Raw genomic sequence first — 10,912 nt, forward strand, 5'->3', positions numbered from 1 at the left:
CACCGGGTAGCGAACTTGCTCTCGTCGCAGATTGAAAAATAATACTGTTCACGTAACATTTAGGTAAAAAACTTGGTGAACAGTGACATTTTTGGTTGGTATTTCACTTGCATTATTAAGGATAATCCGTTTGTTTGTTTTGTTTAAGCTAAGAGTTATTTTTAAATTAAATTAACAAAATAAAACTTATAGGATATTGTAACAACTAATTAGTGTTACTATCAATGTTATTATCAATCAATTTCACCGTTAAATCGATTATGTTGATTCAACGGTTATATTTATTTTCATCTTTATATGGTTATGATTCTTCATATTTTATATTTTATATTTATTTTTACCTTTGTATAGTTATGATTTTCTATATTAAGATTAAAAAATATAAAGTGTTATTAATCCACTAACACTTGAATTTGTATAGCTATTAATGACTATAATGCAACAAACTCCTTTCTTCAAATCATGATCTAATAAATAAGTTTAAGAGGTGTATTCAATAAAGCGATGCTGTTAATTTCATCTGTATAACCTTGAAAAATATATATATATAATTTAAGCTAGTTGATATCAACAAGGTAATAACTAATAAAGATTGGCTTTCAAATAAATCATAATTTAAAATTGTTTTTTCTAACCTTTACTCTCTTACTTTCAAAAGTTACACTAAAACACACACAAAATAAAATAAAAAACTCATTCCAACCGCTTTCTTGAACATTACCTGGGTCTTTCTTTTTCTTTTTTGATACAATACAACTATGCTTTTTGACCATTATAGCTTTTTTTAAATAATTAATTACCAAATTGACCCTATTTATAAACTATTTCAAAAATTTAACCTCTTCAGAAAACATAACATCAATCTGCCCCTGTTTGACCGTTGACCATGAAGCCTACCCGGGTACACCCCTACCTACCCGGGTATATTTTGAAATTTTTTACCTACCCGGGTACACTCCTTCCTATCCGGGTATATTTCTTGAATCTAAAAAAATGTTTGAATTATTTACCTGGGTACAGAGGGGTGTACCCGAGTAAATAACAAAATCTCAGAACTTCGTTGCTCAATCCATATAAGTTCTGAGAACACCTTTAGAATTGTTTTGACATGCAGACGGTTGCTTTTATTAAAGCTGTGCTTAATTTTCCTTTCTGTGCAGGTTCTATCACAAAGGCATTTTGCATTGCATTTGTGATGACTTTCTTTAGTGGGTTTGATGTTCCAGTGTTCTGGCCAATACTTCTCTTCTACTGGGTAGTACTATTCACGCTTACTATGAGGAGACAGATATCACACATGATCAAATACAAATATGAATAATCAATTGCATAGAAGCGTCTTTTTTTTGTGTGGTGATGATTGTGGTTTAAATTTAACGTATGGCAGTGGTATGGCGGAGAGGTTTGAGTGAAGAGAGAAAGCATGGGGAGGAGTAAGGTTAAGCAGGGGAGGAGATTGCAGAAGATAATGAAGTGCTTGTGTTCGGGGGAGCAGTTAAGAGCAGCAGATGAAATGGTTCCTTGTTCGAAATCTGTTGCATCGAAGGATTATTATTTGGCAAATTCTGGCTGTGATGGACAAGTTGTGAGGAGGAGTGGTTGTGCTTGAAGTGGCTTGTAAGATATGCTTTTTGGGATCGAGATTTACCTGGGTACACCCCTTCCTACCCGGGTAAATAATTCAAGCAATTTTTCAGATGTCAAGAAATATACCCGGGTACACCCTTCCCTACCCGGGTAGGCATGAATTTTCAAAAAATACCCGGGTAGGCTTGGTGGTCAACGGTCAGACAGGGGCAGATTGGTGTTATGTTTTGTTGGGAGGTTAAATTTTTGAAATAGTTTATAATGAAGGTCAATTTGGTAATTAATTATTAATAAAGGGTTATAAGGGTAAAAAAGCCATAACTACCTGGGTCTTTTTCCGACAACTTTTGCCTACAGCGCTGGTTACTTTTTGAATTATTTATACCCGTACATTAATTTGGTTTTAGTGTATCGAAGTAATGCATGTTAATAAGTATTAAAAAAATGTGAAGGCAACAGAATTTTTATGAAAAAAAAAACATTTTAAGTGACAAGAGCATATAATCATACATTTTATTTTATTTGTATGTAATTAATAATAGTTAATATGAGCGACGAAAGTAATTGAATAATTGTAAATTATTCGGCCCAAAATGTTTCTGGGCAGCTTGCTGAAGCCTTATTCCAATATGTCTATTGGGCTTAAAAAGACACTTAAAGCCCGTCGAGCTCATTAAAAGGACACAACAAAACCCCTAGTAAAGAAAGAGAGTAACAAGGTTTAGAGGTAGTTTCTTTCAGCTTTAAAAAGAAATAACTTTTATCACTTCCTTATTTTAAAAGTACTTTTTATAAAAGTTAAAACTATTTATATTTTTATAAAAATATTTAGTTTTTGAAAAAAATATTTGGTTTTTGACTTTTGCTTCTTAGAAGTTAAAATTTTAGCTTTTGAAAAAGTAGGTTGTTGGCTTTTTTTGTGACTTCTCATTTTTTTAAAAGCAGACATCCAAACGAACTAAAAACGAGAAGTGCTTTTTTTCTTGAAAAAAATAGCTTTTGAAGAAAAAAAAAGCTCATCCAAACGGACCCTTAGTTGACATAAAACATTTGTTTACCCTCTTTTCTTTTTTTAAAAAAATTATCTATCTCCCATCTGTTTTCCTTGGACCCTTAAGAAGGTCACCTAGGGGGCGTTTAGTTGAGGAGAAATTTTTTTAATACCAGGGAAATATAATTGATAGGAAAATAGTTAGAAAGTGAGTTTGATAGAAAAATGTAAAAAAAGTTGTTTGGTTGGAAAAAAATTTACTGGGCAAATTAGGTAAGATTTATAAAGTTTATGTTTGGTGTGAGATAAAATATAGATGAGGAAATAGAGTTAAATTACCAAAACAACCCTTGAATCTTATATATATAATATTTAAATTATAATTTTAATCACCAAAAGCAACCCAATTCATTTCTCATTCTTCAACAGAATTGAAAACGACAAGGTAAAACAAAATCAGTTTTTTTTTTTGTTTTTTGTTTTTTGTTTTCAATGTTAAAGAGTAATTGGGTACTTAAATGGAAGAACAAAATCAATCAAAATGATGAAGAAGAAAATAAAACAGAGACTCCACTTTCAACAATATATACAAGGTCATTATTGTCTCCAGCATATAGCTCTTTTTCCCCTTCCCCATCTAAATCCCAAATACTACCCTCCATGTGGGTTTTTAAAACAGTATTTTTGATCAATTTTTACAAAAGAATCATAATGGCTGGGGAAACCAATTTGCTAGCAAAATTTGTTGAAACCATGTACCAAACATGGTCAAATAGGAATGCTGATAAAAGTTGCCCAGCTATTAAAATTTTAGCTTTTGAAAAAGTAAGTTTTTGGCTTTTTTTGTGACTTCTCCTTTTTTTAAAAGCAGACATCCAAACGAACTAAAAACGAGAAGTGCTTTTTTTCTTGAGAAAAAACAGCTTTTGAAGAAAAAAAAGCTCATCCAAACAGACCCTTAGTTGACATAAAACATTTGTTTACCCTCTTTTCTTTTTTTAAAAAAATTATCTATCTCCCATCTATTTTCCTTGGATCCCTTAAGAAGGTCACCTAGGGATTTATAAGAAGGCCCTCCTCCAAATTCACATGATAGATCATAGTTCTTTGAAAGAAGAGAAAAATGAAAAAAAAGATTTGAAAACAATGGAGATGGAGTGAGAGACAAAGCTTTGAATCTCTACCCTAATATGTTTAGATCAAGTAATATTAAATTTATCTCCTTCTTTTCCTTTTGTCGAAAGAATTAATGGATACATTTTTACTGTTGTACCGGTTATTCGTGTGTATTTTTATGCAATAATAATTATTATTATTATTATTATTAGGGGAATGATCCGTTTACAAATTTTTTTTATAAATTATACTAAGTATGACCAGTCATACACTCTTGATTGAAGTATGACCGGTCATACTTAATATAGTTTATAAGATTTTGTAAACAAAAAATTTATATATATAATATTATTATTATTATTATTATTCGGATTAAATTATGCATATCATTTTAACATGTATTTGTATTAATGATTATCAAGATATTCAAGAAGAAAATGAACTTTGAAATATAACATTTCATGTTCAGTACAAGTTTGAAAAATATAATAAGAGTAGGGTTATATTAACAAATTATTTTTTTAACAAACTTACAAACTACACTATGTCTGACCGGTAATACTCTACTCAAGAGTGTATTATCGGTCAGACATAGGGTAGTTTATAAGCAAAAAGTTTATAAATATAATCTTTCCCATATAATAATAAACGTTATTTTATTTTATTTTTGATTTTTCAATGTATCTTCCGGTCGACAGTCGAAGGCTAATCCTCTCGAGCCAAGAGATCACATTAAGTGAGTAAACCTCTCTCAATAAAGTCTTTTTTATACATATGACTATCTATCAACTGTGCTAGGCTTTGTTGGTACGATAAACGTTATTAATTCTCATACAAATGACGTTGTTATGTTTTGCGTAGTTTTTATTCATATTATGAGTAATGAGTATGTTATTTTTTTCAAAACATAAGAATTAAAATTGCATTTAACTTGTTTCATTAACCTTTTTTTAATTTTTTTTTCCACATATTCCTTTTTATTATCATCTAAACTTTTGTTGCGAGCTAGATAAAATTTACTTTTAATATTAATTGTTAATTAAATATATTTTTAAATTCATCTAAAATATAATTTCTATTGATGATATTTTTAAGAATGTAATTTTTAAATTTACAATTATGACTTGAAAGAAATGAGGAGCTTGTTCCTTTAAATAAAATTGAATTTGTTTACCAAAAAATAATAATTTGAATTTAAATTCTGAAAATGAAAAAAAAATCTTTTTTTAATATTAAAAAATAATTTTTAATATTGAAATTGATGACACACAAACTAAATTAATCGAAAAATAAATAAATAAATAAATAATCCTTAAACTTAGCCAATCAATTATCATGCTACCACTGCTTTGTATCTGTCTTTGAATTTTGGTAGCGTTTGACTTGGCAAACCAACAAGGGACAAAAGTTGCTATCTTCATTCAAGCTGTGAGTTTTGCAAACGGGAATGGATAGCAAAACCAATGCTATCAATTATGTTTTTTTTTTTTTTTCTCTCACAATAAATCATGTATTTTGTTTTTCTTTGTGAGCCATCAATCATGTATTTTATATTGAGAATTCCCCGTTAACTTTTAGGTAATTATAATTTTTTTACATAAAAAAATAAAGCTATTTTATATTATTTTTTATTTTATGAAATTTAAATATATTTTTAAAAAATATAATGATTGCAATTTTTTAACTCTCTCCACCATTTTTATTTATTACTTGAGGTTATATTATAAGAATTATTTTTTAAAAAAAGTTTTAATTATAAAAACACATTTAACTATGAATGTATATTACTTGACTAATTTTTCTTTGATTTAACAATACCAAAGATAAAATAAAAAAAATGACTCATTAATTTTATATAACGACAAATAACAACAAATAATTATGTCAAGGTTTTCCTTCATTCACAATAGTAAAAATAGGGTTTAATGTATTACAAAAAAATAGGTTTAATGTTTATCATATTGTAGGAAATAAATTCTATCTCCTACACAAACATAAAAGTGTGTGAGGCCCATGTGAGGAGATAACGTCAAACATAGACTAGGCATGTTTACTTTCTGAAAATGTTAGCACAAACATAAACACACGTGAGATAAATCTCAGTAATATTGAGGTTTTCAAACTATAACCAGTTCGGCCACTCTAACGAAAAATATCATTCTCTCAAATCATGTTCATGATAACAAAATCTATATTTCAATAGTAACTGGAATAATAAACATAAAAAAGAACATGTAATATTCAACTAAAACTACTAAAACCCAGCCTCTGAGGGTTTCTGAATGTAAAAGGTTACTGAGTGGCCGAGCTCAAAGCCAAGTAAGGCGTCCCATACAAGTTACAATATTACCGTGTGATCCTTAACTTCTTTGGTGTTAGGAATGTGGCTTCCATACTCAAGGGGGGTGAATTGAGTATTACAAGATTTTCACAAAAGTCCCCTTCTAGTTTCTAAATAATCATTTCAAGCAAACTTTGATATGTTGAAAGCTAATCAATACATTCAAACAATCCATAATATATAATATATCACAATTATAGAACTTATTCTAACACATACAAGATATCAAAGAAGCAATTAAAGTGCTAGAAATAAAGAGTTTAGAGTTTAAAGAATTGCAAACACAATATATCCTTGTTCGGTCACTACCACTTGTGACCTACATCTAGACTGAAGTCACTCGATCAACTCTTACACTAATGGTCAAGCTTCACGGGTGCTTAACAAACCTTTACAATCTCCAAGACTTCGGATTCTGTTATGGGTACTTGGCAACCTTATAATTCACTCTAAATTTACTTAGGTATTTGGATACCTCTCAAACAATGGGTTTCATAACCCTTTCAACTCAAGAATACGAGGAGGGAAATATTTGGAAATGAACATACACTCTCAAAGTGTGGATATACAACTTGAAGCACTATGGGTATATGGATTTTCAAGATATGAGCTCAAATATGTTTGATATTTGAAAGATATGAAAGAATATGCAAATGATAGTGTAGAAGCTCTCAAATCATCCTTAAGATGTGTAAGAATAGTGATCTTAATGTTTTAAGGTCATAAAGAATGTATTTATAGTGATTTTTCTCAAAATTATCCATTTATAGCTGTTATGGGCTTTATATTGCAGGGGGAATCAATTTCCATACTTAGGGAATCGATTCCCAACCTTTCCAGGAAGAGAGAATCGATTCTCACATGGTGGTAATCAATTTTCTAGTTTGGGAATTGATTCCCATATGCAGAGAATCGATTCCTAACCTGTTGGAGGGCTGGAAATTCGACAACAATAACACTATTTCGTATTTTGGGCATAACTTGAGTTATTCTTGTTGGATTGATGTGAATTTTGTCTTGTTGGAAATATAAAAGAAATATCTACAACTTCTATGAATAGCACAAGATCCAAATTTATCATATTGGATACAAAAAATTGTATGGAAAGCAGCAACAAAATTATGCAACAAATTCTAAGTTCAAATGTGTTCTAGCTTGCTTCCAACCATTTTTTGTGTGAAAGATCTTGACTTGATAAATATGTTTTGAAGTTATAAAATATGTCAATGATCTTTTTCATGAGTTTTGTCAAATTTCTTTCAAGTATATAAATGTTATAATTATGCAATTCGAAAAACACGTTTACTTTGAGAAAAACTTTGAGCTCATGCATTACAATGCAATCTACCATATACCCTCACATATATTATAAGTCCTAAAGATATATTCTAAATATGATTTTAGACTTAGCTTCATGTCTTGTGGCTTGGATCTTTACTTGAGTTTGATGCTTTGACTTGTTGGATATAATAATACTTGACACTTTGTTGGATTTGATCATTTTTCACCATGGTTATGATATTGAGCTTCTCTTAGATGTTATCCATAGTTTGTTGTCTTTGATCTTAGTGTTACTATTCTAATTATTCTTTGTTGCTCTTGATCCAATGATCTTGCCACTTTGATATGACATTACTCTTCTTGTGTGGCTACATTATATGTCTTCAATATCCACATATAGTTGATATTTTTTGCTCTTGATCAATGCTCTTCTCTTTTTGTTGTTGTCACTTTGTTATCATCAAAAACATACCTTGTATCTACATTTGGGTCAGTTCACATCAGAATTATTCGTTAAAGATTATATATTTTGTTAAATATTCATTTGGTATCAAAGGAATAAAAATTTAGTTCTATAGTCCTTATTCAATATTATTTTTATAGCCAATATGAGCATATCCATCAAATCCATAAAACCAAAATTTAGAAGATAAAACCAAAATATAGAAGAAATCCATAAGAAAATAGTTTGCCAGAATAACAGCACCTCCACAACTTTTAGAGAAATATCTTTCAAAATACAACCTTTAAGTATATAAATAGGTGAAAAAATAATGAAACTAGGAAAATGTGGTTCTCTCACAATATTTTCTTTCTCTCTCTTTCTCTTCCTAAAAGAGGGGTTTTTATATAGAATTTTGATTTTTTTAAATAATAATATTTTAATAAAATAATAATTTTGTAAACTTGTAGGGGGTGCCTCCATATTGCCGTCCTCCTTGCCATATTTTAAATTTTATATTATTTTATTATTATAATATTATTTTATTATTATAATACTATTTAATTATTATTTTCATTTTTTTAATGTTACAATAGGTGAACATTCAAGAAAAAGAGCGCATTGCACGTGTTTTGAGTATTTCTTCTTAAGGTGCACTCAAAATTATTTGGAAACCAAGGCATAAACAGATTCATGAAGTCCACCACTTAAATTTGATTAGTTCCTATTTGCTTATTGATTAAAAGTTTGTAAGATAACTCTTAATTTTTATTTTTATTTTCTTTTAGCTATTGCTAGAGTAGGCAATACGAGAGCATTTATCTAGTGATAATTGAGGTTTTACACTTTTGGCTTAGAGTTAAGCTGAAAGTGTGTTTAGCAATGGTCAGGGGTTTGACAAGTGGGGAGCAATTTACTAGTATAAATTTGGGTATCTAAATCTAGAGGTGGGTTTGGTTGAATTCTTATACAATGATAAAATATGTTTTATTCTTGTACTTTGAATTAAGCGTGGCTCATAATAGTGGATTTCTTTTCCAATTGGATAGAGGTATCCAAATTTGGGGTCGTGGATTTTCCCCCTCCTTTTGGAGTTTTTCACACGTATTTACTTGTGTTATCTTTTTGCTATTTTCTTTATTGGTTAAAATTATTATTGATTTAAATTTATTAATTTTAAATAACTCAATTCGGCTCTTGAGTTTAGTTGGGACCAACAATAAAAATTGTTGACTAAAATCGTCACCCTATAACTTTGTATATACCATATTGGATCATCAAGAAAGATAAACGAATGCAACCATACTCATATCCAATGGCGGACACAGGTTGGTGCAATTTTGCAGACACAAAATTTGGGGGGGGGGGGGGAATTCACATGGGGCGGGTGATTTAAGTCAAGTAAAAAAAGAAAAAGAAAAAGAAAAAGAAAGATTAAAAGAAAAAGGTAGAAAAAGGTAAAAATATGTCCAACCCAACTAACTCCTGCAATTAAAAGCTTAAAGCTTAAACCCTAGTCCATTGTTTTGTTTTTTGTTTTTATAAACCTTATTAGTTCCAAATCTTAATAAACATCAACATTCCTAAAATTCAATCTTCATCAAATGGAGGAGAATCGCATGAGATTTCTCACGTTTTTTTGTGAAACAAAAGTGGTCAACTTTGGATCAAATAAATATCGACAAAGGTGGATTTTTGATCGATTAACTCCTACAATTATACTATATTTTACAAATGTCTTTTGTGGTGTTTATTTATTTTTTAATTATCGTTATCTATTATTTCCTTAAAACTTTGGTTGATTCACCAAAGCTTTATTTTTGAAGTGGAAGCAAAAATTAGATTATGATCATGATCTTAAAAAAAAAATTGAGGGCAGTGCCCCCGAACCCTCTGCCTAAATGTGCAGACATAAAGTAAATATACTGGGTCCGCCACTACTCATATCCATGGAATTCAATTTGTGTTCTTTATCCTCATATGGGATTGGGATTCTTAATCTTTCTTATCCAAATCACACATTCTTGATTGAGATTCTGTTAGATGTAGAAGAAAAAATTGCTAATTGTTTAATGTATTGGGACTATAACTATAACCTAATTTATCTATTATTGGGTCCATTAAGCTCTCATTATACAAAATTAGACCAATATGAATATCCACTCATATAACTCATACCAATTCAGGAGTCCATTTGTTTTATTTTATTTTATTTTGATCACTTAATCTATTCAATAAATTAAATAACATGATATAATTAAAAATAAAATATAAAGCCCACAATAATATTAGGAAATAAAATTTCCAAACTATAAAAAAGATAGAATACAATTTTTTTTTCCTATTTGGTTCCCTTTTGATTTTATCTTTACCACAAAATCTAACTTAGATGTGTATTTATATAATTCTTCTTTTAAAAATTATACTACAATAAAACAGTTATTTCCTTCTTCTTTTTTGGGTGAAAAAAACAGTTATTTCCAATTTTCGAGGATACCAACATAATGTGGTAGTGTTATTACTTTAAAAAATATTAACAATACTATTTTGATATTTGGAAATATATATTATTTATTATTAAATAATTTTTATTGAATTAAAAATAAAATCAAACTATTTAATAAGATCTACATAAACTTCATTTAATAACAAAAATATTTAAAAAAATGTTGCCGATATTTCTTCTTGAAGTACTCTCACTCGTGTGATTATCGATAGCTACTACCTGATCATGAGCTATGAAGCACCGACACTTCAAAAACCCTGACGTGTCGTGTCCGACACTCCTCGACACTTCCCGACACTCCAACACGCGTTATAGAAATTCAAAAAAAGATTAAAATGTTGTGTTACATTGAGTTTTTAGTTACAACTATTAAATTCGTTGGATTACGACTACTATTTTATTGAGTTTAATATAAATATTTGGGATATCTTATGTTTCTTTGCAAAATTGATTAATATTATAAGTTTAGTTTCATTTTTTTGTTAAATTATTGAATATTAAATATAATATACACTACATAAATCAAAAATATTATTTAATATCAAAACGTGTCCTAACGTATCGAAATCTAACATTTTTTAGAATTAATGTGTCGAAGTATCATGTCGTATCGTGTCACGTGTTCCGTATCGGTATCGGTGCTACTAA

This window comes from Gastrolobium bilobum, unplaced genomic scaffold (assembly GCF_033153095.1).
Source record: "Gastrolobium bilobum isolate Gb01-03AN ecotype WA unplaced genomic scaffold, APGP_CSIRO_Gbil_v1 utg24763, whole genome shotgun sequence".
Classification (NCBI taxonomy): Eukaryota; Viridiplantae; Streptophyta; class Magnoliopsida; order Fabales; family Fabaceae; genus Gastrolobium; species Gastrolobium bilobum.